Source organism: Rhodnius prolixus, unplaced genomic scaffold (assembly GCF_049639745.1).
Source record: "Rhodnius prolixus isolate KJV_2025 unplaced genomic scaffold, Rpr scaffold_5, whole genome shotgun sequence".
In the NCBI taxonomy this organism is placed as follows: domain Eukaryota; kingdom Metazoa; phylum Arthropoda; class Insecta; order Hemiptera; family Reduviidae; genus Rhodnius; species Rhodnius prolixus.
In genome coordinates, this window is record NW_027411624.1 from 12,174,747 (window position 1) to 12,201,931 (window position 27,185).

Sequence of the window (27,185 nt, forward strand, 5' to 3'; positions counted from 1 at the left end):
AATGGATCACCCTGTATAACGTCAATACATACCCGAAGAGTTATTGAAATGACGTGCGGAAACCCTAAACTAATAATACAAGAACATCAAATATTATATAAGGCGGAGTCAATTTTTGTTTCTTTTACCTCAATATAATAATTTCTTCTGCTAGGTCATCATAAAAGATAATCAATAACTTTGAAAGGTCTTCCTTTCCTCTTAAGGAATTGTTTAAAAAGCTTTTTGTTAGAACGGAGGAAAAAAATTATTAATTATTTTAAATAATAATAACAAGGCATAGACCTGGGCAAGGAATCGAACCTGGTCGTTTTTCTGGTTATAAATTTAATTAACCTTCTCTCAGAGAATTGGCTTAAGTTCCTTTAGTTTTACGACTTCCGGGTTAAAAAAAAAATTTAAACTACCAGAGCCGGTCTGAAATCAAAGTCTACCCAAATCTCTGTTACGTCAACCAACAGAGAGCCTCATTTTTACTCTTTCATTAAATTAGGCCCATCAAGAATCTATTTAACCTAATTCTATTTAAATACTAACTTATTAAACTCGCTCACTCAAAATATATTTAATCTACATATCTCGTAACCAGCCTTTAAATGAAAACCCTTATTAAACAATGAGAAGTAAAAATACTTTAGCTTTTTTTTAAAAAAAAATAAGATAATAAAACCGTTATTACAAAATTCATGAATAATGGTAATAAACAGTCTCCGGTTTATTAAGATAATAAAATATGCAATTTTATTATTTAATGTTATGTTTTTAATGTTGCAATTTTATTGTTCCTTATTATCTGATAATGAGATTTATTTATTAATTTAATTCTTTTTTTAAATTAAATTTCAAATTTGCTGCTCAAATCATTCTAGCAGAAAGATAAATTTAATTTAATTTATCTAAAATTTAAATAGGGGCCATCACTCGGAGAATTTTACTCTCAGTGTATATATATTGTAGTTTAAAATGAGCTCAATTCTTCATAGATCTTGTTATAGTACTGGTTTCAGTGTCTTCTTGAAGCTGTAGGCTGGCCAAAGTGGTAATGAGATGTGGAGGAAGAAAATGTCTGTTTAGTTTGGTCATGTGAGTGACAATGTCGGAGTTCATTGAGTATTTTTTGTGTGTTCCAGATAAAAAAAAACATCGGGAGGCGTTCAGTACAATTATTGGTGCATTATTAATTTAAGTCTGTAGTCTTTTGGTCAGTGAGCTATAATTCAGACTGGGTTGAAAGAGATCTAAGTAGCGTCTTGTAGAGAGCAGTACAGTGCAGTGTGTTCAATGGTATGTTTCAAGTAATTAATGGGTTCAACTGTCTCAGTCGAGAATATGTCGAAATTTAAACTAAAAAGTGTTAAAAATTGAAGATTTTTTTAAAAAAATACATTTTTAAGCATATCTCTCTCAAGACTGCGATAATTGCACATATTAGCTTCAATACATTTTCTAAATTGAATAATCAAAGTAGAAGGGAACAGTGATGCCTCGAGCTCCGAACGTAAAATGAAGTCCAGTTTTACAATCTGCTGGGAAACTAGGAAAAACTATTTTTCCCTTTCTAAATTGTCATTACCATTCAAAGAATTATGCAAGAAAATACAAATGCAATTTTAAATTGTGTAAGTTATAAATACGAGGGTCGTTTGAAAAGTCCGTGCAAAGTCAGAGAGATAGCACCACTGGCGCGTATCGAGGTTATGTTTAGTTAGTAGCATCACTTGGAAGAACACACACCAAGTTTCAGCCAGATCGGTCTATTTCTTTGTGTTTGGCATTCGTTAGAATCGAGGAAGTCGAGTGATTTTCAAAAAATTGGACGAAAAAGAATTTCGTGTGTTGATTAAACACTACTTTATGAAAGGCAAAACGCCTCAGGAGACTAAAGAGAAGCTTGATAAACATTATGGTGACTCTGCACCTTCGATTAGAACAGTTTATAAGTGGTTTCAAAATTTTCGGAGTGGCCATATGGGCTCAAGTGACGCTGAACGTTCTGGGCGCCCTGTTAAGGTTACTACTCCAGAAATCATTGATAAAATCCATGATATGGTGATGGATGACAGAAGAGTGAAGGTGCGTGAGATTGCTAGTGCTGTGGGCATCTCGAATGAACGGGTACATAATATTTTGCATCAACATTTGGACATGACAAAGCTATCCGCAAGATGGGTGCCGCGATTGCTCACGCTTGACCAAAAACGAAATCGTGTGAAGTGTTGCAAGGACGGTTTGCAGCTGTTCCAGAAGAAACCGCAGGACTTTAAGCGTCGTTTCGTCACTGTGGATGAAACATGGATACATCACTACACTCCTGAGACCAAAGAACAATCTACTCGTAAACAATGGGTTACCAAGGGGGAATCTGCGCCAAAAAAGGCGAAGACCGTTCCTTCGGCCGGAAAGATTATGGCGACTGTCTTTTGGAATTCGCAAGGAATAATCCTCATCGACTATCTGGAAAAGGGTAAAACTATTACAGGTGCATATTATTCGTCGTTATTGGACCGTTTGAAAACCGAGCTGCAAGAAAAACGCCCACGATTGGCCCACAAAAAAGTCCTTTTCCATCACGACAACGCACCAGTTCACACCTCAGCAGTTGTGGTCGCAAAATTAATGGAAATAGGGTTCTAACTCGTTTCACATCCCCCCTATTCTCCAGACTTGGCTCCCTCGGACTACTATTTGTTCCCCAATATGAGAAATGGCTGGCGGGAAAAAGATTTTATTCAAACGAGGAGGTGATTACAGCTATTTTTCAGACTTGGACAAATCCTATTATTCGGAAGGGATCAACAAACTAGAGTAGCGTTGGACGAAGTGTGTAAGCCTAAAAGGAGACTATGTTGAAAAATAAAAAAACTTTACCCCAAAAAATTAAGTAGTTTTTATTTTTGCACGGACTTTTCAAACGACCCTCGTATGTATATCATTCGTTTAGATGGTAATTAAAGTTATATTTAAGACATTGGCATAAAATGGATTAATTTCTTTGGGAATTAATTATGATAAAAACAAAATGGTGGACATAAATCTCCAAATAAAGTTATTTTAAACAAAGACCTGCTTTGAGAACAATTTGACGACAATGACCATGGCTTCAGATCCTTATCGTTTTGTAATATTTCTTTGTTTGCAGGTAATTATAATTTTTTTTTTTAATTTAAAAAAAGAAAAGAAAAAATTAATTGCAAAATATCAATCTTTGTTATTAAATCTCCCAATTTTTGCCCAGGTAATGGGGATAGGTGCTTTGGCTTATGACTAAATAAAGATTGTTTGCAAATTTCAGATTAAAATATTTTTGTAAAGATGCCTAACTTGAAATTTAAAAAAAACTGTGACTGTGTCATGGACCCGGCCGTGTGTTGTACGTGAATACGTTTACGTAACGGGTTATATTTTTTATATAAAATATTTTTATTTATGTATTTAGGATGAAATCAAGGAAACAAATCGACGATCGAACACAATCTATGCCAATACAGTCAGTTGTCGATGTAGAAGCGATTTTATCATGCACTTGCATAATTTCAACCGCCCCAGCTGCAGATGTACTGACACCGTCGTTGATCCGCTCGGCCGCATTCATTCTTTTACGTTCCCGGCACAGCTTGAACTCGGTCATATGGAGTTTTAATATTAACATTCGATTGTTCTTGAGAAGCCCTTTTCAACCGTATAGGATCTCTGTATTTGGTTTTGGCTTTTCGACGCGTAAAGGCCGACATTATATAGTTTTGATAATATATTTTTATTCTAACACCTTATTATATTCACTGTCACTATTTTACACTAATGTTTTATACACAATCGATAGATTGTGACAACAGCTGACGATTAAAACTTAAACGAACATCGTAGCTTCTCCGAGGCTAATTGCAAATCTCGATACGCAGCAAAACTATCTCAAAATCGCGGCGCTTCCCCCTCCACCGCGCGCGATGCGTCACAGTCCTCGCTTATCGTAATGAATTCTTTGATCCTTTAGCTATCCAGTGGTCTAATTTAATTTTGGATGTAGACGATAGATTCGAAACTATAATGCCAAACTGTATCCCCTGACTTTGTTAACAAATGGTTTTTTGGATTGCCACCATATGATTCAAATTTAAAGACGTATTCACGACAAAATTTTGTAATTAAAAAGTTAAATAAATTTTGTAAAATGATTTGAGGTCGACAGCAGAAAAATCAAATAAAATAAACAGAACGGCCATTTATAAAAGTAAGTCTTTACTTGGCTAAATGGTTGATTAAAAAGAGAAATCATGATATCGGACAGTAAGTTCTCGTAACACCACTAGCCTTAGAAGGCTAATAATAACTATAATGGCTTTTTAATCCATCTATATACCTTAGTGCAGTTAATCTGAATTAGTACCATTTAAGTCAAGGGATTCTTAACCCGGGATCCCCAGGCATGATATTATAAGATGGGGGAGGCGATAAGGTAAAATTTAATTACTTTTAACGTCACTAACGGAATGTAAAAATATAATAAATTGCAGCGTCATAATTTGATGCGTCAAAATGATGTGCAGAGATGTATATTTAGAGCACTGCTCGGTACAGACAACACTAAACATCACTGGACAGTGACTGTAAGTAGCTCCAAGGAAGAAAAAAATCTAAACTGGATTCGAGCCCAGCTTCTCCATGTTGAAACCCAGAAATACCCTAACACATTCCACTAATATAAATATTGGACTAAAGGTTTATTTTTCTAGAAAAAAAAACAAAATATGCTAAAAGAAAGAGTAATGAAAAATTGCGCAGAAAATTGAACCTTTCTGTTAAATATTATTTTATTTATTTAGGTGCGAGCAATGAAATAACTTTAGAACACATTCGATATGCAGATATAAAGTTTAAACAACGTAAGTGTAAATGTCAAATTATTTATAAAACCAAAAAGAAATTCAAATTTCATTTAAGGCCATTTAAATGTTAATTACATCATTTCTTTTTTCTTTTTTTTTCAAAAAAATAAACTGTTCCAAAATTATGAAGGTGCCTGAAAAAACATGCCGAAATATATTAGCGGAGTGCCTCTTAATATCGAAATTTCACTTATAAGAAGGTAAGTTTTTGCGACTCTTTTTTTGTTTTAATTCTAAAAATAAGTACTTTAAATATCATTACTGTTTCTTCTAATTAGACAGTCACTGGTAAAGTCTAGTGTTTCTAAAATGAGTAGTTGATAGCTTTGAAGCTCAATTACGCTTATCTACTACGCTGTTTTATTTATATACTTATTTAAAGCGTGTCGTCCATCAACTGAGGACATTGGCGCCCGAAGCTTTTTTTCAGTGCATTACCGGCCTCCAAACAGTGAGCTACAAGAAGCTCCTAAGAAGAGAAAATCTAAGGGCCAGCAGCCAGGGATCGAACCTGCGAGATCCACAGAGCTAATCTCATCGCTGAGGAGATTATTCTTCTTTTATTTTTATTTTAGAGAACAGTTATCCTCGCCAGTATATGGTAAATCTTAGCCAGAGAATCTCGAGATTGTAACTCGTGTCATGTGTTTCATATCAGATTTCGTTTTAAGCTAAATTAAAATTAGCTTAATTTTACTCGTAGTATTTAGTGATTTTGGGGAATTTTGAGGTGCGATCAATAAATTTACAAACAAAATTTCCTTCTTCAAACCAACGTTTCGGTAAATATATTACCTTCTTCAGGATATTGTAAAATTTGAGGACTTTAATGTTAAGCTACATCCATCATAACTGTTGATAATGATAACACAGATAATGCTTTTAACAAAAATTTCATTCGTATAAAAAATACACAACAGTTATGATGATATACGAGGGTCGTTTGAAAAGTTCGTGCAAAAATAAAAACTACTTAATTTTTTGGGGTAAACCTTATTTATTTTTCAACATAGTCTCCTTTTACGCTTATAACTTCGTCCAACGCTGCTCTAGTTTGTTGATCCCTTCCGAATAATAGGATTTGTCCAAGTCTGAAAAATAGCCATTCGTTTCTGCAATCACCTCCTCGTTTGAATAAAATCTTTTTCCCGCCAGCCATTTCTTCATATTGGGGAACAAATGGTAGTCCGAGGGAGCCAAGTCTGGAGAATAGGGGGGATGTGAAACGAGTTAAAACCCTATTTCCATTAATTTTGCGACCACAACTGCTGAGGTGTGAGCTGGTGCGTTGTCGTGATGGAAAAGGACTTTTTTTGGGGCCAATCGTGGGCGTTTTTCTTGCAGCTCGGTTTTCAAACGGTCCAATAACGATGAATAATATGCACCTGTAATAGTTTTACCCTTTTCCAGATAGTCGATGAGGATTATTCCTTGCGAATCCCAAAAGACAGTCGCCATAATCTTTCCGGCCGAAGGAACGGTCTTCGCCTTTTTTTGGCGCAGATTCCCCCTTGGTAACCCATTGTTTACGAGTAGATTGTTCTTTGGTCTCAGGAGTGTAGTGATGTATCCATGTTTCATCCACAGTGACGAAACGACGATTAAAGTCCTGCGGATTCTTCTGGAACAGCTGCAAACCGTCCTTGCAACACTTCACACGATTTCGTTTTAGGGTCAAGCGTGAGCATTCGCGGCACCCATCTTGCGGATAGCTTTGTCATGGTCAAATGTTGATGCAAAATATTATGTACCCGTTCATTCGAGATGCCCACAGCACTAGCAATCTCACGCACCTTCACTCTTCTGTCATCCATCACCATATCATGGATTTTATCAATGATTTCTGGAGTAGTAACCTCAACAGGGCGTCCAGAACGTTCAGCGTCACTTGTGCCCATATGGCCACTCCGAAAATTTTGAAACCACTTATAAACTGTTCTAATCGAAGGTGCAGAGTCACCATGTTTATCAAGCTTCTCTTTAGTCTCTTGAGGCGTTTTGCCTTTCATAAAGTAGTGTTTAATCAACACACGAAATTCTTTTTCGTCCATTTTTTGAAAATCACTCGACTTCCTCGATTCAAACTAATGCCAAACACAAAGAAATAGACCGATCTGGCTGAAACTTGGTGTGTGTTCTTCCAAGAGATGCTACTAACTAAACATAACCTCGATACGCGCCAGTGGAGCTATCTCTCTGACTTTGCACGGACTTTTCAAACGACCCTCGTGGCTTAACATTAAAGTCCACAAATTTTACAATATCCTGAAGAAGGTTATTACTATTTACCGAGACGTTGGTATGAAGAAAGAAAATAGTTTTTGAATTTATTGACCGCACCTCAATATTCCCCAAAATCACCAATTAATAACGGCCGAAAATCCGAATTAACATTTTTATTTAACGTTTTTCTTTTAAATTTATACAATAATTTTTTTATTGCCAAATATAACGTACGAGGCCATGTAAAAAATGAAACAAAAAAAAAAATATAATCTTATAGATTGGTATTTATTGGACGAGGAAGCTGCATTACTCGTAAATGTATTGTAATTGCATCAGGATGGTGTGCATGCAGTACATACCAAATAGAGGTGCCCTAGTTTAAGTCTGTAAGGGCAACGACACGGAAACCGCTTGGAAAAGTACATTAATATATAGGAGTTACCAGATTTAAGGGGTTTCTCCCTTAGCCTCTCACGAATACTGTTGTTACACGGGCATTAAGAAAATTCAGGCAAGAAGTTTCTTAAAACTACTTTTTACTACAATGCAATTCCAATTACCTAAGTTCCTTAATTAACATCAAGTTCTAAGTGAACAATGTCGTAAATATAAGGTGGTAGGAGTTGTAGGAACAAGTTTATAGCTGAGATTAATGATTGGTTCTAAGTTACTTAGTGCAATCTATATTCATCTCTTCTTTGCACTTGCATAATTGCAGGAAGACCAGAATTTCCCCCAATACTTCAGAACCAGGATTGAATTGCGATTGAGGTATGGTTAAAGTCCATATTGGAGCTAGCAGAGTGTTAGACAGTTGTTTGTTTGTTTTGCAAAGTGAGATTGGAGCGTTCATCTTATATTTTCTTCAACATTCTGCATCTGAGATTGAGTTTCAAATCGTTTAAGTTTAGAATGAGGGTTCCATGACAATAGATAACGGACTTGAGTAACTGCTGAAAGTGAAGTATGAATGAAATGTATGGCCGGAAGGATTTTAAGGTTTAAGATGATAAAAATGAGCTTGGATTTTTGTTGATTAATCTTTAAACGTAATCTGATATGAAGATTCACTCAGGGATTATCATATACTAGCAAGGTACTGAAACAAAAATAGAAGAAGCATGATCTGCTCAGAGATAGATTGAGCCTCAGTGGTAAAAGGAATAAGGATACCCAGTGGAGATACCTAGTAAGAATTCAACTGCTGGGGTCCCTTAGATTTTCTCTTCCTAACAAACTGCTGGGGTCTCTTAGAGCTTCTTATAGATCACCATCTCCGGTCAGTATTGTCAGATTGCATGGTCAGAACATAGAAAACTGCCCAAAGGCCGGTAATGAGGAACAAAAAAGCTCCAAGCGCTAATGTTGTCAGATGTTGACGCTCTTTGAATTAAAATAATGAGGAGTTCTCAATTATTTAGCCTCCTAACCACAGAAAGTAATTCTAGACTGGTTGACCTCTTAAGAAACACGAACCAAGCGCCTAACAAACTCTTTACCATTTCCCTAAATACAGTTTCTTTGGTTAATAGTTTTTAAAGAACAAATTAGCTTGGATCAATACTTTTTAAATAATGACAATAATTCATAATATTGTAAAAGTTGATCATGGTTAATGTTAATCCATATTAATTAAGGGACATTAAACGATGCTCTCGGGGCTCATTCCAGTTCCATGCACAAGAATAATCATCATTAGAGAGGAGCACCCCACCGTTTATAATTACTGAATTCGACGTGAATTTTCCTTCTAGGTATTTACCGCACGGTACTATTGGGAGGTATTATTTATTCATTTATTTTACAGGTCACTCTGGCCTACAACTTTTATTACTATCTATAGTGCTCCCTAGGTGAAACCACTCGCATTTGCATCACAACCAGGCGTTGAAACATCTTAACCACACAGCCCTACTTGCTCCTATCTAGACTTATGAACTTAAACTACACTGGAATAGCAAAGCGTTCAATTCTAACAGAATCCAAAACCCTCGAAAAGTCCAAAAAACCATCTAATCATGGATGCACTCTTTCAGGACAGCAACCCTAACATCCTGACTTTGCCCAGCCCCGCCTACATCAAATTTTCACCACACCATAATCCATCAATCCGGCTGCAATTTATCCCGCACTAAACTCCCGTCAGAGGCGACGTAAAGAGAGAAAATTGTTCGGAAGCCGGCAGAGCACTGAAAAAAAAAAGCTCCGCTTAGTTGTTAGCGTTCTGGATTCCCATGTGGAAATACCGGGGGTTTCGAATCCAGTTGCTCACGCCCTTAGTTTTTTTTTTCTTTGCAGCTCATAGTCCAGCGATGGACAATGTTGACTGTATCGAGGAAATGCAGTCTGGCAGCTGGTAGTGCTCTAATAAAAAAGCTTTCGACACCAATAAACTCGGATGTTGAAGTAAGTCCTAAGAATATGTACACATGGAATTGGAATATAAAACAACAAACAGTTTAAGGGCAAAAAACAAATTATTCTGCAAAGATATGTCGCACTGTTTGTAATCCAGGTTACCTAGTAAGTTAGATCATAAGCTCTAAATTTATAATCGTAATTGCCTGAAATGGCAATAAGATTCTATAAACAATTCCTATCTTATCAAGAAACACTCTTACAATCTACATCAGGTAAAATACAACAACATTGTACCAAAGATAAGCAACCACAACACTATTTCTTAAAAAGGTGAAATGTACTCTCAGTTTGCAACATACAGATGTGACAACGCTGGAACTACGCCAACAATCTTAAACTAGCCCCTATACACTTTGTTATGTTATATATACGGCAACGTTAATAATATATTCTGTATTTACCACTGTTCAGAAAATAATCTTTCTGTCTTTTAGAGAGCGCGCGATGGAGAAAGGAAGATATTTGCTGGATAAATAAACTGAATAAACCAACCTGCGAATTATTCTAGGTAATATGGAGCCAGCTAAATCAACACCAATGTATACATATATGGGGATTCTGAGAGCCTAACAGCTCCCAATATATAGTATATACTCGTAAAATACATTATGTCTAACAAAAAAAAGTGGCCCACCTTGGGTAGCCGATGTTGACCCAACCTTGAGAGGTAGTTTCAGCGCCTACGTCACTAACCTTTTGCTGGTATTTTTGCAATAGCAGAATGAGTGGGACGAGGCAGTCTGTTTAGTTTTTATTAAATTCTATAATTAAATATCATTTCGAGAGCTCTAATATTGTGTCACAATCAAATGCACTTGATTAATATTTCAGCCAATTTATTCAGTAATTTCCTTATTCATTAATTGTTAATCTAATAAATCTTCCCATTATCACTTCCGGCTAACGGATTTTCAAACCCCCCCTCCAAATTTGAATATACAGTTTAAACTTCCTGGTTAAGTTTTTGAGATATTTTGTTCTGCCTCTTTCTCACACACGCCGAGAATATTTCCCCCAAAAAAAACACTCTTTTGAACTCCAGGAACTTAAAAACAACTCTTTCCGATGCACGATACTAACTGGGCGTGCGGATAAGTCTCATTTTTTACCGCAATCGTGCGGCAAGAAAGGTTCATGTCGCAAAGTACGATCCAAACTTGTTACCATGTGGTAAAGAACGCTGTTCTGCCACGATCTTAGAAATATTTTATACATCACGTTACAATTCAATTTCAAATATATTTTAAAAAAAAAGTAACACTACTTTCAGTTAAATCTAGCCCAATCAATTCATCAATTAAATCTAATATAATAAAATAATTTTGCGAGGCTTATTGTGGTAGCCGGGTACCCGGTCTAGGCCTTGGATTTTATTAAACCAGTTAAGCGCGTTTGACATGCCAAACGTCAAACCAAATCTCTGTTACGGTGCAATCGACGGGTATACTCGTGAAAAATATAAAATTGCCATTAACTATAAAAAGTCGAAATTTTAATAAAATACAATAAGAATATTATTTGGTGGGATGTTTCCTTTATCTTACCAATAGAACTGCCAAGTATTTTATACGGAGGTGGGAGTCAGCCAAATGATAAGTGGTTGGTAAATGTTTGGTCTCCGTATTAGAGATTGGGAATTACGCATACAAATAGAAGCTCTCAAACCTTGTGCAATGCCCGTTTTTACCTTTTAGATAGAGGTTCAGGACATCAGGTACGAGCATGATTTTATTTTGCACAGAATTCAAAGCTTATTTCTTCCTTGGTAAAAGCTCTTGCGTCCTTTAGTAAACTAGGCAATGCGTAACGTGAAGCGGTGCAAAAATTTGAATGAGCACAGAATGCTCTATAATCTCAAGCCCCAGAGAGATTGCAGAAAAAGTCGCTTGTAGTGACTAACATATTAAGGACGTTGTAAACTTTTGGTTGTTTTGCCCCTGCGTTCGACGTGTATACACGTCATTGTCTGATTTTAATTCCGCACACTGCGGGAGGTTTTTTAAAACTAAATTCCACGCTTAACTGGTTAATGGTCAGTATGAGAAATTTGTAGTAAAGTATGTTTGCTAGACGCCTCCGTACACGACACCACCTAAATTGGTAAGTTGGACGTAAAACCTGCCTGAAAAAATAGGCAATCCTTTTTTTAAAAAAAGTAATTTATTAAAACTTATAATGCAGGATTCTGGACAATAAATTAGGCAAATTGCTTTTCAAACATTAAACAAGCCGGAATAATTTTTGAACTCAATTTGTTAAAAAATTTTAAATTCAAGAGAAATAAAATATCATGTAAAAACAGCATCACAGGTAAATTCCATCTGTTTAAGTTTGGATAATCAAAATAAGATTGGATAAAATTGAATAAATTCTCTACTTCACTAGAATGATAAATAAGTTGATCCTTTAAAGTTCATCTGATAAATGATGAAGAGTAGAGAGATTCTGTGGCACACCCTTCATCAATACAAATCTCTTCCAATAAAGATGATCATGTATAATAAAGGAGGTAGAGGGAAAAGAACGATATAGCAGCAAACGATCTAGAACGATATGGGCTTGTCGATTTATAACTAGATAAATCGATTTGTATGAAGATAGATGCTTGAAGCAAAGTTGAACGAGCTCAATTTTTTGTGGTTCTCTTAATCTTGATTGATAGCGATCTTTGGTTAATACAAAAATATTATTACCAGGATTTAATGAAAGAATTAAAATTTTCTTTTCAACGGATGGGATTTATTTCGATGGGCCTTCTACCAGAAATGCGAATTCTGGAAAAAAAATCATAGGTAGTAGTTCAGCCTTAATTAGGCTGACCTCAAGTCATACAGAACTAGTAAAGTAAAAGTAATCGCCTATTTTTTCAGGAGGGACTTAACGTCCAACTACCAATTAGGTGTCATGGACGGAGGCGACTAGCAAACATACTTTACTGTAAATTTCTTTTATTAACCATTAAATAAAATCCAAGGCCTAAGACCAGGAATTGAAGAGCTTGGTGCAAAAAGGAGTTATCTACATTTTTTTCAGAAAATGTGTTTATTGGCGCCCCCTATTGTATGTTCAATTCTACATCTTTTGGTGCATAAACGAGTCTTCACGCAGACTTGTTTATTATTACTTATTCTCTAACCTAGGTTAGATTTGGAGCAAAAATGAGTTTTCTACTGCAGATAACTTTCTTTTGCTCCAAACAGAAAAGATGACGCAATAAAATTTTTATATTAGGTTTATTTAATGTTTATATTAGGTAGATATTATTATTTTTCTTTTTGCCAGGCATAATAATATATCTAACATTCGCTTCGACAAGACACAAAATGCCACTTAAAAGCTCAAAAACAAGAAATCTGTGGACTAAAGTACTTAATACGTACTCAAGTTTTACTGAAAATTATGATTTTGGTGCAATAAAAGAATAACTTTTGCTTATAGCAAGCTTAAAAAATGCCCTAGAAAGTTCAAATTGAGCCTCAAATGACCCCATCACAATATATTAACTAATCCTTACAGCAGACAGAACATAAGGAATACATCTTAAAGCATATTTAGTTTTTTGTCCCTACTAAAAATTTTAAAAAAACTATAGATCCTTCTACTCCTTTTTGCACCAAGCTCTTCAATTAGCTTTGCAGGTCTCGTCTCTAACTGCTCGGATATCGTGGCGCCTTCATACATAACTATGTAGAACGATAAGAGCACTGTTGGGGGAAAGTAAGTGACTAGTGGCTAAAATTTCGGTTAAAAATACGTTTTTACCATTTTAGCCCAGTTTAGGGCACCTAGACATGGTCTAATGATGAAGATAGTTGTACCAGCAATAACTCTGGACTGTCTAAATGACGTCATAGGTATATTGATCAATCCGGGGATGGAGATTTCCACTTCACTTTCGTTACTGTCTCGCAATAACGGAAGACAGTCCCAAACTGGTCAGAGTTACAATAAAAGTGCGTGCTACTGCAGGTAAAAGATTTTTGTCTGTTTTTTTTAGATTTATTAGATTATTTGTAATTAAAAGCGGTAGTTTTAAATTGGTAATGAGAAAAACTCAATTACAATCTTTTACTAAAACTAGAATAATTTTTTTTTTAACGACTAACATTAATTACGGTACGAGATAAACAATAGAGCACGACCTTCAAGTGCAAAAGAAGAATTGCAACATCTTTCGGTTAAGAAAGGGCTTTTTGTTTAAACCCGAGACCAAGGAGAGACGGGATGAGAACGTTCCATTTTGATTACAGCAGCAGTACCCTCTGTCGATATAAACAAGAATTAGGGTCATGGAAGAGGAGGAGCAAATTAATTACGTAAGCTTAAAAAGAGAAAAACTATCTAAATAAAGCGGTACAATAGATTCTTTACTTCCACAAAACTATAATCTTACAGCCATAAGTTTTTAAAAATGTGATTCGAGTTCGCAGAGTTCGTAATATCCTGTACTATCGAAGAATATTAGTGGCTACAGGGCGAAGGAGGAATGAAGGTATCCTGGAAGAATGATGGAAGATGATGGATGAGCAAATTATGGGAAGTTGCGCCTCTCAGAATGGGATGATTGGCTTTACCGGAAAGCCCAACTTTGTATCAGTGAACCCACCAGGGTGAAAAATATTTTTAGTCTGCTAGCTATTATTATTTGTCAAAAAAATTTACTCACCAATTTTAATAAACTGATTATTTATATTTAAATTCTCTGGTACTAACCTGCAACAAAACCAAAAAGAAGATTAATTTAAAAAATATGCAAAAGAAGAAAACCAAATAAAATAACAAAAAAATTATTAGAGCAGGTGAGCAAGTTTTATAGCCAGGTGGTACGCAATGGCGTGGGTTGCATTTTAAACATTGCACAAACTTTAGCAGCTAGACAGGCACACCTAGTTTCATAAAGACTGCATTCTATTTTTGATTATTTTTTGTTTTTGTTTTTTAATTTAATATATTTTTGTATCTTTTCAAATTTTGGCAAATCAAATTGGAAATATATTTTTTATAATAATTTTCAGATATAATCAATCGGTTTGCTATCCCTCGTTTCCTTTGATGATTTCTGCTATTAGCCTTTCTATTTCTGGAGTTTTAAGGCAAAAAGAAATTTCTTTTATTTACAAAAGTTTCTAATCTTGGACTGGTTCTTTGTCTAGGCCAAAAATATATTCCATAATTTTTATATAATTACCTTATCACATCCTGACAAAATTAATGCATTAAAAAAACTAATCTCTGCCCCAATTATGGCCTTTATTTTCTCAATTATTTACTTGCAACTGAACGAATTATAAATTGCAGCAAACAGTACGTGAAATGTATATATTAAACAAGTGAGTTTCAGCTCCGTAACGTGGATACGTGATGCACGGCTGTTGATGAGTAACAATAATGATTTTGTAAGTAGGAGATCCCCGGTACGAATCTTTTTGACACGAAAAAAGGTTAAGTATAAGCTTCCGCCCTGGCCCTGAGACGTTGGTCCTAGTTGTACGTTGAGCTCCTTTCGAGAAATACGCGATTTACTTACTTGTTAATATTGTTTGAAGTTTTTCTTCTTCTTCCTGCAAACGCTTAAGATCGATGGCTACCATTACTGACAGATTCTTGTGTTGAGCGGATTACCATAGACTAGACAAAATGTACATACTCGTACTGTGGTCAACCGACTAACTGTAAATGAATGTAGATACCAACAGTGATTTGTAAGTAATCTGATTAGCTATTGTTAAGAAAATCCACACAGAGGTGTATAATCATCCTTAGTGGAGGATATTCAGATCTAACGCTAGCCAAGAAATGTGAGAAGAAAGCTTTGCAAGGACATCGGGAGGTTGTAACCTGATGACTACCGACTACCTAGAACTTCGCAAGAAATTCTTTTGGATTTTTTTTTTTATCTTGGATAGACGTCTAGGAAACGTTAGGTACGTGGTTGTAGAGCCTCTACGCTTCCAAGAGAGCCTAGGTAGTTACTAGGTGTTAGATGGAGTATGCTCTAGCTGGAATCTCTAAGGGAGAGCTTTCTTCAGATTTCATAAGGAGGGCAATGTAAGGGTAAGATAAGTTAGCTCCAGAAAGTAGTCATCCCTACTCGACTCCCGATCTTTCGATCTTAAGAGTAGGTGAATGTTTCATCACTTGGGACCAAGCAATAGCTGCAGGGTATCAGCTTGCACGATTTACGAACATAATCGATTAAATAAACGGCAGCCATTAGTTTTTTGACAATGACTAAATATCGAACGATTACTATTTAAGGTTTTCTCTGATAACTCTGATAAGTTAGGCCCCAAAATCTCGTTTATTTGCCAAAAAATGTAACAATAAAGATAAAAGTTTAATGCTCCTTACTTACTAGTATATTCTATATATAGTAAAGTAATCGCCTATTTTTTTTTAGGCGGGGCTTAGCGTCCAATTACTAATTAGGTGTCGTTGACGGAGTATACTTGTCTATTAGCCTTAAAACTTTATCATATAGTTTCAAGATGAGAAGATTTATTAAACGATGATCTAGTAAGAGATTCTATTATTAAGCAGCTAACTTTCAACGAAGTATCTGATGCATGCCTTAGTATTTTATGCATAATATTCATAATAAGTGCAAACTTGGCCCAGGAATTAAGATTCAAATGAACATTGAATAGCCAGCTTAAGATTGCTTTCTTTGGAGCTAAGATTTTTCCATTCAAAACCACGAATTTTCTTGAACAAAAAAAAAAGTCTCCAGGAAAATACGTAGACCTCTGGAAAAATATAATATCTCATTTCTAGTGAAATTGCAAGTGCTGCAAGAATTGCAGGTATGTTCACACTTTTATTACGATCTGAGCGAGAGAGATGAGTTCCCCATTCAATGCACGCTCTAAACTAGTATATTTTGTATTATGAAATTCCTAGTTGACCCGGCAATGTCACTTTCCTTCCATTCCTGTGACAGCACTGGAGACGCAAGAAATGCTACTAACAGACATACAAAGTTCCCTTTTCAAAGGATTACTATATAATAAAATAAAATTTTCCAAGTGCTTGAGAAGTGGAAATATTGAGAAAATAAATTAATATATTTAATAGAAAAATATATCCACCCACGAGCTACCCACTTCAACTTCATTTCTATAAAAGGGAAAATGAAAACAAAAATATAAAATAAAATCGTTACGCTAACTCCCGTAACTTTGTGTTTTTTTTTAAATAGTTGATTTCATAAAAAGGCAGAGAAGCGTTAATACGTCAATGCGTCCAATTTAGACGGAACCAGATTAATAAGCGGAAGCCGAGTAATTCATTTTGTAACGATCATAATTTGAAAATATCCTTCGCATCAAAGAATATTATTATTCGTGTTGAGTTGTCAAAAAGAAAATACTTCCAAAATGCTTAATGCAATATATGCAATCAGTTATTCGATTCGTATAAATTTAGCTTCAGCACTAGGTAGATTAATTTATTTTTGAATACATTAAACCAGGATCATCGGCTAACCAAATCTTTCCTAGCTATCATCCTCATTAATTTCCATCCCACGGTGAGAGGGGAGATTCTTGCGCAGAAGTTTTAAGAGGTTTCCAAGTAATTTTATTAAAGAGAACATCTAGGCTTAGACTTGTGTAACTTCGTGATATACACAGCTCTTGCAGTTCAATATAATTAAGTTATCAAAATGTTGACATTTTTAATTGTTATTAAAAGATTTTGCAAATTAACCCTTTACAGACTAGTTTTCAATAAAACTAGAAAATTATTTAAGTTCTTATATGGCAAAAACAGATCAAAATTTTATATTCACGAGGTTTAGGTCAAGAGTACTATAATTTCCATTGAAGTTGCCAAATGGGTTCATTCGAACGATGACGTACAATTAGTTGGAATACAGTATGGCTCTGTGACATCACCCTTCCTTAGAACATTTGATTACATTTAACATGTAAAATGTCAACCATTAATATTAGAACAAATTTAATTAGTAAGTAAGTTAAAAAGTAAAGTAATCGCCCATTTTTTTTTAGGCGGGGCTTAGCGTCCAATTACTAATTAGGTGTCGTTGACGGAGGCGGAAGCTTATACTTTTTCTATAAACAATTTTTTTTTCTAACAAATAAAAAGTAGTCATACGCGGGATTCGAACTGGGGATCCCCGATTTCAAAGCCACGCTCTTGACCACTAGATAGACCAACACCCACCCCTAATTAGTAAATTACAAAGAGAGACAGTAGTATCGATGTACAAATCAGTTTTCCAAAATTAGTGCAAGGCTAGTACTGTAATAATTTTTCTATTTTATATTAAGGATTCAAATTGGCGAGGAATCGGTCCAAATAAAAAACAACAACTCGTCTTTTTTGGCCAACGTTTCCACAAATATATTACCTTCTTCAGGGAGTGGCTATGCAGGTTGATTGTATTACAGAAAACTGGATATTTGTCGAAACGTTGGCCAAAAAAGACGAGTTGTTGTTTTTATTTGGACCGATTTCTCGCCAATTTGAATCCTTAATATAATTTTTTACGGTCACTAAAACCAATAATATATTTCCATTTTGTCTTTTTATGTTCTACGTAATTCTGTTATTTAAAAGTTGTAATTTTTGTCCAACGTATTCTCGATAAGCGTTTTTTACAATAGTCTAAACTATGTTAGTATTTTTTATTATTATTTTTTTTAAAGGTTCTTTAATGTTTTACTACTGAAACATTTTCTTTTTTGTTGCAAACTTGTGTGGACTATTTTTGTATTTTATGATCTTTGCATTTTCTTTATATGTTGTGACATTTACTATAATTTATGGTTGTCCTATAACGCATTTATTATAAGAGATTCTGGATACATCATTTAATTCTGAGTTTGACATTTTGTGTATATAAATTTACTAGCTTTTGTAAGTTAAATTAATTTAAAAAAATTCTATTCAGTTAATATAAATTGAACTTAACTTGACTTGTAATTAAATTTCTAGAAGTTTTAGCAATGGCAGAACTTGCAGCAAGTTAGGGGAAAATTTAAAAAAAAAAATGGTTTTAGAAAGAAAAATCTTGCTGTGAAAATTCATACGACTTTTCCTAACTTCTACTCTCAAAGTTCTAACTAACAAAAAGCTTCTACAAATTAAGAGTTATTTATTTAGTTTGAGTTATATTTTTAATTCATAGAACCTTAAAAGGATTCTAACCCCGTCCTCAATTTAAGGGAAACCCTTGATCGAATTTCAGGGTAAAAAGGTTTTAAGAAAATCTGTAGATTTTGGTGTTTGTAATTAATGAACTAACTTTAAATAAAACCGCAGGAGCCGTTGGCGAGATCTTAAAATGGGACTTCTGATTTATACTAATTTCATTTAATTTTAAATTAATTTAACTTATATTTAATTCAGATTAATAACCTACAGGTGGTAAGCCAGGACAATAAACAGTAACGGCACTTTAGGAGCAAAGCCTCCTAGGAATGCCGTTAATCGAAGTTTCTTTCAAAAAATGTTTCATACAAATTTTTTTAGATCTACGTACGTGAAATTAGAACACAATTTAAGAGATTACAGGTTAGAGCAGGGATCCTCCAGGAAAGTTGTCGATATTAATCGATCATAGCAAATTTACTGACAGTAACGCAGCACATATGATTTACGAGGGAAGTGCCATTTGTAATTACAGTACAGTAAGTTAAAGATTGCATTTTCAAGATGAGGTCATTGAATTATTAGCTGAATTTTGAAGCAAGGTATCTTTTTAATTATTTAATTATGAGAAAATTTCCAAAAACTAAATATTTCTGTTCTTGTAATTGCATTCCCAAGCTCGTGTATGGTTGAATCATGGCTTTAGTCAGTTTTATTCTATTTTAACAAAGCAGAGAAACAAATTGAATGTGGAACTCGGAGACGATTTAGGATTGAAACTAACCAAAATTTCAAAACCAAACATTGCTAACCTTGCAAAGCATTATCCTTTTCATTGATTTGTGTAAAAATTTAATTTAGTCAAAACAAAATAAATCATTTAATGAAAATTTAAGTTTTTTTCCCCCCAAAATAGTTTTTAAAGTGTGGGTCAATAAAAGAATTAGCAAATTTTTAGAGGGTCGATGTTCAAAAAAACGTTTAGCAGCCACTGGGTTAGAAGTTAGAAACAAAGGCCCGTCGCTAAGCTGAGATACATTACGAGGTCTGTAAATTAAGTAATGAGTCTGATATTTTAAATTTGTTTATTCAAAAAGAATTACAATTCTATTATATTGTCACCTTCAAAATAACTTCCTTCTGAAGCCACACAGCTCTAGAGACGTTTCTTCCACTCCTCATAGCAGTGCTCGAACTCCGATACTGGAATAGCCTTCAGCTGTCCCAAAATGAGTTCCCTTGAGGTGATTTTTCCAACTTCAGGAAGAGAAAAAAGTCACAAGGACTCATGTCAGGCGAATAAGGAGGCTGAGGAGCCACAGGAATGTTTTTACTGGCCAAAAACTCGTTTATTGAAATTGCTGTGTGGACAAGGAGCATTATCGTGATGCATCACCCACTTGTTCTTGATGTTTGGTCTCACACGAATGACCCTTTTTCGAGAAGTTTTTCAAGAACCTCTCGGTTAAAGTGTTGATTGACCGTTTGACTTTCAGGTAGAAACTCTTTGTGGACGATTCCGTGGATATCCAAAAAAAACAAATCAGCATGCATTTGATCTTCGACTTCGCCATCCTTGCTTTCTTGGGCTTTGGAGAGGTTGAAGTTTGCCACTCCATGCTCTAGCACTTGGTTTTTGGGTCGTACACAAACACCCAAGACTCGTCACCAGTAATGACACGTTCCAGAAAATGGAGCTGAAAAATCACCTCAAGGGAACTCATTTTGGGACAGTCGGAAAACATTTAAACGGCTGTAACCGACCAGCTGAAGGCTATTCCAGTATCGGAGTTCGAGCACTGCTATGAGGAGTGGAAGGAACGTCTCTAGCGCTGTGTGGCTTCAGAAGGAAGTTATTTTGAAGGTGAAAATATAGAATTGTAATTCTTTTTGAATAAATTTTTTTTAAAAAATCAGTCTCATTACTTAATTTACAGACCTCGTATGTGGTACTGGATTCAATTCCCGGATTTAGCCCTCAGATTTTATTTAATACTTAGCAAAATACGTTAACTAGTCGTTTCCGTTCACGACACCTAATTTGGTGATTACATGTAAAGCCCACCTGAATGAATAGGTGTTAAAAAAAATTGAATTAAAAATTATACTGAGGCATTTTAGACCGCAAAAGTAGATGCTTAAATAAGAGGGTCGTTTGAAAAGTCCGTGCCAAGTCAGAGAGATAGCACTACTGGCGCGTATCGAGGTTATGTTTAGTTAGTAGCATCTCTTGGAAGAACACATACCAAGTTTCAGCCAGATCGGTCTATTTCTTTGAGTTTGGCATTCGTTTGAATCGAGGAAGTCGAGTGATTTTCAAAAAATGGACGAAAAAGAATTTCGTGTGTTGATTAAACACTACTTTATGAAAGGCAAAACGCCTGAGGAGACTAAAGAGAAGCTTGATAAACATTATGGTGACTCTGCACCTTCGATTAGAACAGTTTATAAGTGGTTTCAAAATTTTCGGAGTGGCCATATGTCCGCAAGATGGGTGCCGCGATTGCTCACGCTTGACCAAAAACGAAATCGTGTGAAGTGTTGCAAGGACGGTTTGCAGCTGTTCCAGAAGAATCCGCAGGACTTTAAGCGTCGTTTCGTCACTGTGGATGAAACATGGATTCATGACTACACTCCTGAGACCAAAGAACAATCTAAACAATGGGTTACCAAGGGGGAATGTGCGCCAAAAAAGGCGAAGACCGTTCCTTCGGCCGGAAAGATTATGGCGACTGTCTTTTGGGATTCGCAAGGAATAATCCTCATCGACTATCTGGAAAAGGATAAAACTATTACAGGTGCATATTATTCATCGTTATTGGATCGTTTGAAAACCGAGCTGCAAGAAAAACGCCCACGATTGGCCCACAAAAAAGTCCTTTTCCATCACGACAACGCACCAGCTCGCCAACCTCAGCAGTTGTGGTCGCAAAATTAATGGAAATAGGGTTCCAACTCGTTTCACATCCCCCCCTATTCTCCAGACTTGGCTCCCTCGGACTACTATTTGTTCCTCAATATGAAGAAATGGCGGCGGGAAAAAGATTTTATTCAAACGAGGAGGTGATTGCAGAAACGAATGGCTATTTTTCAGACTTGGACAAATCCTATTATTCGGATGGGATCAACAAACTACAGCAGCGTTGGACGAAGTGTATAAGCCTAAAAGGTGACTATGTTGAAAAATAAAAAAAAAGGTTTACCCCCAAAAATTAAGTAGTTTTTATTTGTGCACGGACTTTTCAAACGACCCTCGTATACTAATTTGAATGTAGTACAACCGCCTTCTATCTAACATAAATAAACTTAATTTAAGATCAATAAAATTCTTTGACCAAGTCAAGAGATTATGCTTGAACTGGTTCATGTTACGCATTTAATAAACAATCTTATAGGCGAATGGTTATGTAAGCGGTTACACAAAAACTGGAACTGAAAACATCATTTTCTTTTTTAAATTCTAATTTAATTCATCTAAAATTCCCTCATAATAGATAAATTTACCTCAAGGATGTATTCGATTAATGAGAAAAAATCTTAGCTTATTATTACTGTCCAAGTTGACGTAATTTTTAAATTATTTATTTTTTATTTTATTGTTATTAATAAAATAATTTTTGTTTTTTTTAGGTTTTCATGTAAACATGGCCAGATAAACGATCCCAAGTGGTAGATCTTGTCTTTACTATATAATAAACAATCCATACCGATACGCGAAATATTTTAATAAAATAATAATATTTATCAATATGTCAACAAATTATTGTTGTTTATATTTAGATTGCAAAAAATCAAAAAACCGTCTACCTAATTTCGAAATACTTTAATGTTTCTATTAAACCTCAAGTTTGATTTTGTAATATTTTGTTTTGTTTTTTTTAATATAATTTAAATTTTCTCTCTGCAAAAAAAGATCAAGGTGAAGTGCCTCATTGGTTTATAAAGTAAACCAATCAGAGCAGACAGAACACTTAAAGTGAGCAAAACAAGAGAGTCCAGGATGTAGGTCAGATGACGTAAAACTGAAAGGTGTTACGAAGGCAAGACCCCGTTAACATTCAAACTCGTATTACTACTTAAGCAAACGTTTTCTTAAGCAAACGGTACCTGTCTTGGGCCACTGTCAATAAAAATTCATCGTTAAGAAGAGTGAGGTAATACTAATTAGATCAGGAAAGGATTAAGGACACTTACAATACTTTCTCTTACTCAAATTACCTCTCCCTCCCCTATCAAAGGATCTAAGTTCACAGTTTTTCAATTTAGAAAAGAAAAAGAAAAAAAAATGAATTAATGAAAGTGTGGTTAGATCCGTAGTGCTCGATAATATAAATCGATTTTATCCGATAGTAGCACGCATGATTACTGTAAAAACTGACTGGGCACCAATATTCATCCATAATCAGAAGTAGGTTAATCGTTTAATGTAGAGATTTCGATTTCCCTTATGTTTCCGCCTCGCACTAAACTCGTTAAATTGAGTGAGGAACTTCCTCAATCCAAATCTTTACCACCAAACTGATTAATGTACTCCTAATCATTGGATGTAAGCTCGAAACTGGTCAGAGATATAATGAACATGCGTGGTGCTATGGCGAATAAAATAGAAAGATATTACCCAGCACTGCGGAATTAACCACATTTTTAATCGTAGTCCAATGTTATGAAAAGCATTAGCTATTAGGTAACTTCTCTACTACAAAAGTACCACTACATTCTTTAAATTTGGTTGTCTCTCTTTTTAGGACACTTCCAAATAACACTTCTAGGCGTTTTAAAAGACAATGGCCTCGCTATCTTATTGTATAGCCTTACTTGGATGGGGCAAACTCCCCTCCTTATGAGACATGGCGTCGAGACTTTTAAAGTGCAAAATTTCGATTCGAATGACACTTCATTCAAGTGAAAATCGGTTCACTTGTCGATAATTTGAAACGATTGCTATACTTCCCCTTAACAAGTCCAAGAGCAGATCACCGCTTTAATGTTACTTAGAGGAGCCCTAACCCTAACATCCTACCAAATTTTATCAAAATCGGGCCAAGATTTACAGAGTAATTAGTAATAATAATTTTGGAGGAGGCCTCACATACATGGGGCTAACTCCTTTCCCATTCGATGTACAGAGTCGAGACCCCCAAAAGGTACAACATTCCGAATCGAATGACACCTCATTCAGGCGCTACGCAGTTTACAAAAAAAAAGTAACAACAACGACAAGAAGAAGAACAATTTTTGAAAAAGCCATTTTTGCTCATTTTCAGCAACTTTTTTCTCAAAATCTATCAGATCTGGGTGGTTGCAAAAAAAATTACAGTTATAAAGCAAGATTTGCCCTATACTTTAAAGAAAATTTGGGAATTTTATCTTTTATAGAAAAAGAGAAAAAAATTGTCAAAGTTGGGGGTTTTTCAACGTTACGCTTTTTCGTGTAGTTTTTGACGATCAACCCTTATACAACTGTCCTACCCGACAGTTTTAATTATTATCCTTCTTGGATTCAACGCGATAAATGCGTTGATTGTAATTAAAGATTGATTTACAAATAAAATAGGAGTACTGGGATTTATTTAAATATATTTAAGGATCATACAATATTTAACCAGAAATACTTAATCAGAGATGGGACGACAACTAGGGACTTATGTACCGATATAAATCTGCGACTGTATGCCTTTTAAAACGGAAATTAAAGGCACACACCATTGCCATTAAGGAAGGTCGTTGAACTTCCGGAACATGTAGGTTTGATTAAAAATCTGTTCGCCATTTTTATGTAACACTCAGACGAAGGAAGTAATTTTACACTTTTTTCTCTACTTTAATACCCCCTCGAGACCCAATTATCCACCAATAGAAGTTATTTAAGATTTAGTAACTAATTTTTGGAACGAAGTAGTCATTGATTAGAGATTTCCTTATTCAGAACCCGGACCTGAGTACCTATCTAATAATCTTGCATACTCAGAGTACTCTTATAAAAGGAAATATTCCTAATAAGACCTGCAATATTTGTTGCTGCAAGAATCTCCCCCCATCCCCCAAAAAAAGAATGAAATTTATTTTTAGATGAATCTTCAAGAAACACAAGCGATTTTGTGGGTATTAAACTGTTAAAAAAAATTCGAGTTCCACTGACTAGCCCAATGTATTTACGAAATATCCAAAGAGCTAAGTAGAGATAGATGGCAAGAAGCTAACCTACAACAAATTCTAGCACATCTAAAATTTGGTAGCTTTTTAAGAAGCAGGAAATTTGGAAAGTTGTAACAAGTAGCTAGGAGAAAGTATATATTTAATTTATTTTTTTATTAGTTAGGTTAATTTTTTCTGACGCCAACTAACAAACAGCGTTTGTTATAAAAGTAATATTCTTACATTACATAAACACGGGCGTTAAAGATATACTGGTACATCAAGAATCCAACCTCGGAATTCAATCTTTTGTATTAACTCTCGTAAATAACAATAAATAATAAAGGGAACGGGGATCAGCTGAGTGGTTAGCGAATACTGGATCCCAAACTGGAGATCACGAGTTCGAATGCAGCTGCTGGCCCCTTAGATTTTTCTCTTTCTAAGAACTTCTTACAGCTCACTGTTCGGAAACTAACAGTGGTCTGGAAAAAGTTCCGTTCGCCTATGACCTCAGGCTGTAGACGCGCCTTAAATTAAAAATAATAAAATAATAATAGAAAGGGAAGGGATTAACTATGCGGTTAGCGTACTGGACTCCTACGCGGAGGTCCCGGGTTCGAATCCAGCTGCTGGCCCTTAGATTTTCTCTTCCTAGGAGCTTCTTACAGCTCACTGTCCGGTGATGGACAGTGTTGTCTGTAACGAGAGTGTACGGTCCGGAGGCCGGCAGTTTACTGAAAAAAGCTCCGGACGCCAATGTTGACGCGCCTTAAATCATTTTAAAAAAAATAATAATAATAATAGAAAAAGAGGGAATTCAAAAATATACTTGCAATAAATAATAGTGATAATAATAAGAAATATTAAGTGCATTTTTAAACAAACTAAACGGCCTATTAGCATACCGATAAGATCGAACCATATGAGGAGAGAGATTAAAAGAGTCCTATATTATAAGGAACTATAAATCGATTCTCAATTAATCGTTAAAATGAATGAATGAAACATTAATGATAATAACTACAAAGAAAAGCATTCTGTACGAATTAATTCGATTATATTATTCTCGTAAAACCACACCAAACAGAAAGAATTGATTTTTCCGCATTACAAAAAAGGAAATAAAACCTTCCTCTGCGCAGAATTGCAAGGACGAAAAGTGACAGGATCTACTTAACTCACTGACCCAGACACCCCCCCACTTTTGATTTTTATTTTTTAAAGAATTCCATTTATAAAAATGTTTTCGCAAACTAGTTTTACTTGAACCATTAATAATTTTTACATAAAGTAAAATCCAATTTTTCACTCACTACATGTAAAAAAAACCTCAAATAAGCAAATATTTCTTAAAGGCCGCAGTAAGTGGTAATTAAATCGAACAACTTTTTGAAATAAATGATAGATAATTACCGATTATCGATTAGAAGGGTACATAAAAAAAGAGTTAAAAAGTATACCTTTTTTTTTATAGCATTAATCGATTAGTTAACTTTTAGAGTATAGATCACAAATTTAAAAAAAAAAAACAAGAAATGCTCACAAAAAGCTGCAAATAAGAAAAAGCTAATATGAACTCTACAAGACTATCTCTAACAATAATTTACGCAATTAACCTTCTTGAAACAATTAATACCAATCAAAGACAGTTCGACATCAATGTTATACTTGATATTTTTTTAATTGGATACTTGCTAGGCCTAACGTTATGAACATGCTCAAATAATAATTAGAAAAAAACTAGAAAAAAGTATAACAGTAATCATTATAAATGGAATTTCGAATACATATTTTATACTCCTAATTTCATTCAGGTCTTCGAACCGTAATATCTCTAAACGGTTCTTTAGTGAAGGGCCTAGTGAACCAAGACGTTGATGCGGCTTAAATCAAAAATTGAACCGAAAAAAATTGAGGAAGATGCACTTATTCCTACATACGAGGTATGTTCAAAAAATAAGGTGAATTTTCAAATTTCGCGGGCTACGTACATTCGAATTTCGATTGTCTTTTTTTTTTATGTTGGTACACTTGTCTCGAACATATTTTCAAAGTTGTAGCTATATAGCATGTTTAGTTTGTATGTTAGAGGCATAAATAAGACAAGTGTTTTGCGAGTTCGGCGATTTTCTTCTGTCGAAAAAAATGGATCAACGAATTTGAATCAAATTTTGTGTAAAAAATGGAATTAAGTGCTCAAAAACACTTGAAATGTTGAGAGTGGCGTACGGTGAGAGTACTCTGTGTCAAAAAAATGTTTACAAGTGGTACAAGCTTTTCACAGAAGGTCGAGAAGATGTGAATGACAACGCTCGCCCTGGACGCCCCAGCACATCAACAACCGATGAAAATGTTGAGAAGAATCGTCGAATCACAATTAGAGAAATTGCTGAGGTTGTCGGC

At 34.9% G+C, this 27,185-nt stretch overlaps 1 protein-coding gene and 1 long non-coding RNA gene across 5 annotated transcripts in view; one reads left to right on the top strand and one right to left on the bottom strand.

Annotated features, from left to right (window-relative positions):
- Positions 1–27,185, bottom strand: part of Oatp30B (Organic anion transporting polypeptide 30B) — a 235,110-nt gene that overhangs the window by 196,156 nt on the left and 11,769 nt on the right. The window lies entirely within an intron of this gene.
- Positions 4,123–13,453, top strand: LOC141458363 (uncharacterized). The gene is made up of 5 exons (XR_012460902.1): positions 4,123–4,228; positions 4,821–4,880; positions 5,014–5,083; positions 9,965–10,038; positions 13,301–13,453. It is a non-coding gene; the product is annotated as an uncharacterized lncRNA (long non-coding RNA).